General features: G+C 36.0%; 1 long non-coding RNA gene across 1 annotated transcript in view; it reads left to right on the top strand.

Annotated features, from left to right (window-relative positions):
• LOC108313784 overlaps positions 1–4076 on the top strand; it is a 15371-nt gene extending 11295 nt beyond the window's left edge. The window contains exon 4 of the long non-coding RNA XR_001829228.2: positions 3763–4076. This is a non-coding gene — a long non-coding RNA (uncharacterized LOC108313784). The remainder of the gene's footprint in view (positions 1–3762) is intronic.
• Positions 4077–4879: the final 803 nt, after the last annotated feature.

The following is a 4879-nucleotide window of genomic DNA, read 5'->3' as shown; positions in this document are numbered from 1 at the left end:
AATTGTCCTGCCTCAGCCTCCTGAGTAGCTGGGATCACACTCACGCACCACCATGCCCAGCTAATTTTTTGTATTTTTAGTAGAGACGGGGGTTTCACCATTTTGACCAGGATGGTCTCGATCTCCTGACCTCGTGATCCACCCGCCTCGGCCTCCCAAAGTGCTGGGATTACAGGCTTGAGCCACCGCGCCCGGCCCAAACAGGTTGATTTTAAGAGCTACTTCAGATTTGGTGGTTAAGGAAGCCATCTCTAAAGAGACATCATTTAAGATGAGTCCTAAGTGGCAAGAAGTAGCCAGCCATGGAAAAGTCAGGGAGCTTTTTATTCCAGGAAGAGGGAACACCTAGATCAAAGGCGCTAGGGCAGAGTAAGTGACATATTTAAAGAACAGAAAGGTCAGTTTAGCTACAGCAGAATGGAGGCAGGAGCAAATGGTAAAGCGAGTGGTGCCAGGGCTTTGTAAACCGTGGTAAGGAGTCAGGATTTTATTCTAGTCATTGCCATATAGGATCTATTATAGGAATATACTTGCATTTTATTTATTCATTCAATCGTTGATGGGCATTGGGTTGTTTCCAGTACTGTAATGACAGGTTCTACAATAAAAGGATGTACATATACACCCTTGCATGAACATACTCCCCAGCCCCTAATGCATGCTATGTTGAGATGTGAAGAAAATATGTCTAGGGTTTGATGACACATTTTTCCCATTTTAAACTAATGCTGTTCTTTCTTGAAATTTGGAGGAAAAAACCTATAATGAAAAAAAACCCATCATCACCACTAATCCCACCATCCAGATGTACTGGATACCTCCCATGTGCTTCTGCAAATCCACTCTCTTGCCTTCTTCACCCTGCATTGTGCCCCGAGAGCCTGATCTGTATGGGCTACATTAACCAGCTTCCTTGCCTTGTGGCTTCCTGTTGGGCTTGGGCAATGAGAAACATCAGCAGGAGAGTGGAGAGGTAGAGGACAGAGGCTGGGGTATTTACTCTCCTTGTACACTCCCTGCAGCATCTGTTGATAAAATGCCTCAGCTCCTGTAAGACAGCCCACTCCACACAGCCACTCACTCAGGTTCTGGCAATCTCTCTTATTAAATCCTTCTCATACCTTTGTAAAATGTTCTTTTATTAAATGCTTTTCAAAATACCTAGTCCGAGTGTGCTAACCATATCCTGACTCAAAAACCAGAGATAATATCTTATATATTTATTTCCAGTATATTTCTAGTAACAAATATTTATAGCTTAGCTCATGGCTTTTGTCACTTAATGTTATATTGCAAACATTTTGCCATATTATTAAATATTATTTGAAAAGATTACTTGCATGGTAATATTTATTCCATTCATGATTTAAGCCTTTATGATTATTGAACGCTTGGATTATTTCTAACTTATTATTATATAAACAAGTGTGATGAATAGCCTTATTTGTATTTTTCATTATTCTGTTTAAATCGATATTTCCCGACATTGAGACTATGAACACATTCTTCTATACTGTCTTCCAAAAGCTTTATTGTTTTGTCTCTCATATTGAGACCAACAATATAACTTGTAGTTGATCTCTCTTCTATATAGACACTCAGGCTGTCCCAGCACCATCTGTTTAAATGACCATCCTTTGTCCATTGCTCTTCAATGCCACCTTTTTTATAAATTAGATATCTGTCTATGCATAGATTCATTTCTGGGCTTTAATCTTTTTCATTGGTCGGTCTAATCTTGTGACAATACCATACTATTTTAATTAATATAACTTTATAATAAGTCTTGATATCTATATCTAGCTGAATAAGTCCTTTCACCAGTTCCTTCTTTTCAAAATTGTCTTGACTATTATTTCTTTAGGAGCATAGGGAGTGCTAGGAAGTTTTTTCTATTTTGTTTTTAATTTTTTTTAAGTAAACATAATATTGATTTTCTGAAAGGGTATAGTTCTGTGGATTTTAACACAAATATAGATTCATGTAACCACCACCGAAGTCAGGATATAGACAGTCCTGCCACACCAAAAACGTCCTCAAGCTACCCCTTTGTCGTCATATTCTCCCTCATCCCCAGCCCCTGGCAAACATGGGCTGTTCTCCATTGATAGAATTCTTTCTTCTTAAGAAGGTCATATACATGGAATCATATAGCATGTAACATTTTGAAATTGGCTTCTTTAACTCAGCACAATGTCTCTGATATTCATTCAAGCGGCTGTGTGTATCAATAGTTTGGTTCCTTTTTGTTACCGAGTGGTATCCAACTGGATGGTTGTACCACTGTTTTTTTTTGTTTGTTTGTTTGTTTTTTTGCTTAAGCATTCACTCTTTGAAAGGTGTACCACAGTTTTGTTTACATATTGACCCCTTGGGTGGTTTCCAGTTTTAGCTCTTATGAAGAGAACTGCTATAAACGTTTGTATATAGATTTTTACTGGAACATAGGTTTTCATTTCTCTTGAGTAAATACCTAGGAGTGAGATTGCTGAACCATAAGTGTATGTTTAATTTTATGAGAAACTGCCAAACTATTTTCCACAGTGGTCGTACCATTCTGTATTCCAACTGACAATGTTTGAGAGTTACAGTGGCAGAACATTAGATATTATCTTTTTTTAACCTTCTAATAACCTTAAAGTGATATCTCATTTGTTTTCATTGGCATTCCCTATGTGTCTGACAATGTTGAACATCTTTTCACATGCATATTTGCCTTCTGTATATTATTTGTGGTGAAGTGTCTAGTCAAGGTTTTTGCTCATTTTCTAACTTAGGGAGTTTGCTTTCTTATTGCTAAATTTTATGTGTAATAGATACAGGTCTTTTTTGTAGAATATATGATTTGAAAATATTTTATCTTACTCTTTAACTTCTCTCTTCATTCTCTTAAGTGTCCTTCACAGAGAAAACATTTTTTAATTTTGATAAAGAATCATTTAAAAATTTTTCCTTTATGAATTGTGCTTTTGGTATTATATATATATATATATATATATTTTTTTTTTTTTTTCCCCTACTCCCAGGTTATGAAGATTGTTAACCTATGTTTCCTTCTAAAAGTGTTAGGTTAAATTATTTATTTTTAATTAATTTTTGAATTAGGTGAGTGGTTTAGGTCAAAATTATTTTGCATGATTTTGTTTTATTTTCTTTTTGCCTATCGATGTAAAATTGCTCTAGCCCCTTTTGTTGAAAAGACAATCCTTTCATCAATGAATTTCTTTGGCACCTATGTCAAAAATATTATCTACCTGAATATTTATGAATGGGAGACTACTGAGTAAATTATGCCATGGCCACAAAATAAACTACTATGAGGTCATTGAAAGTAGAATAAGAGGAGAGGTCATTGAAAGTAGAATAAGAGCTGGAGGAGGAAGAAGAAAACGAGATGGAGGAGGAGGAGGAAGGAGAAATAATAATATACATATAAAGTTATCTACACATAAAATATTTGTGAAATTGGTTTTCTCTGGGGAAACAAACTATCTGGGTAATGAGGTGGAAGGAAGATTTTCACTGCATCCCTTTTGGTGCCTTTTGAACTTAGAATCACATGCATGTATTACCCCTTTGAAAAAGAGAGTAACTTTTAAAAGCTAGAGTGGCCTTCATTTTATAATCACAGGCTATTGAAGCCTATGCATGGTGTTCTCTTCTATATCATCCTTTCTTCATTCTCAAAACAAGAGAGTGGGCCAAGTCCTCAGGACAAGTGATGCTTGGTTGTTCTAACTGTTGTCTTTTTATCAAAAACAGAAAAGCAGGTAGGATGTTTTGAGCCACCCCAGAGAGGAGCTTGATGCTGGTGGTGCTGTCAAAGATGACTGCAATGATGATTTTGGTCAAAGATCCAAAAAGTCCCTTGAGAATCTCACAGGATTGTGTGTCTGTGGTTGCAGGGGGTTCGCAAGGGAGCCCTATATGATGAGAACTGGCCACTCTAAAGGTTTTAACTTCCAAGTGCAGCCCATACACACCAACAGCATAGAGCAACAGCCAAGACAGTCTGTGATGAGCAGATTGAAGCAACACTGTCTGGAGTTCATACTGTTAACGAAATTCCCTTAATGGTATGGGATTCCAAGGAGGGGAAGACCCGTTTTGTTTAGAGTGATACATCAAGGTGAGCTCTTTTATCCCAATATATTTTAAACTGTAGTAATTTCTCTTTTTCCTGTCTTGGGTGTTCCACATCACTAACTGAAGCAAGTTGAATATCCAGTTAACTCAGTCCAACCTAAGAACCCTCTGTCTTCCCAAATAATTGCTTGAGTTCATCTACCAAAGATTGAAACTTTCTAATAAAAGCAAATATAAAGACCTTCTTTAAATAACTGTGTGTGCCCTCTCTTAGTTTCCTATGAAGAGAACTTCTCTGGATTCCCAGAGAAGGCCCATTATTCCTTCAAATGAGTTTTCTGATCACTTAAACAAATGGAACAGTCAGTTCCTCTCATTACATGTCATAATGAATATTTTCAAGTTAATGTATCACACAGTTAATATGTATGACATTGTTGTTTTCTTATCAGTTTGCTGTCAAGCTTTGAAATAAACAGGCCCATAACAGCAAAATAAATCTATATAGTTTCAAATACTTTTAAAGCTCATTCTATTCTTCCCATTCTAATTTCAGAAAGAATAACAGAGGCATAATAAATGTCTCCTTTCTTGAGTATAATTTCTTGAATTTAATGAAAAATATAAGTCACAAAAAATGCTAAACCTCAAGACTGAAATCTTTTAATGTTTATCCCACAAATACTAGCTTCTCTATGTTCAAATGTTGACTTTAATAGATATTAGAATTTTGTATAGCTGTTGATGTTGTTTTAGAGTATTTAAAAGAGGGTGTCAAGAAAAAGATAAGATT

The sequence above is a fragment of the Cebus imitator genome, unplaced genomic scaffold (assembly GCF_001604975.1).
Source record: "Cebus imitator isolate Cc_AM_T3 unplaced genomic scaffold, Cebus_imitator-1.0 Scaffold142, whole genome shotgun sequence".
Taxonomy (NCBI): Eukaryota; Metazoa; Chordata; class Mammalia; order Primates; family Cebidae; genus Cebus; species Cebus imitator.
The sequence above is the reverse complement of the archived record's forward strand: the minus strand, read 5'-3'. Positions and strand labels throughout refer to the sequence as shown.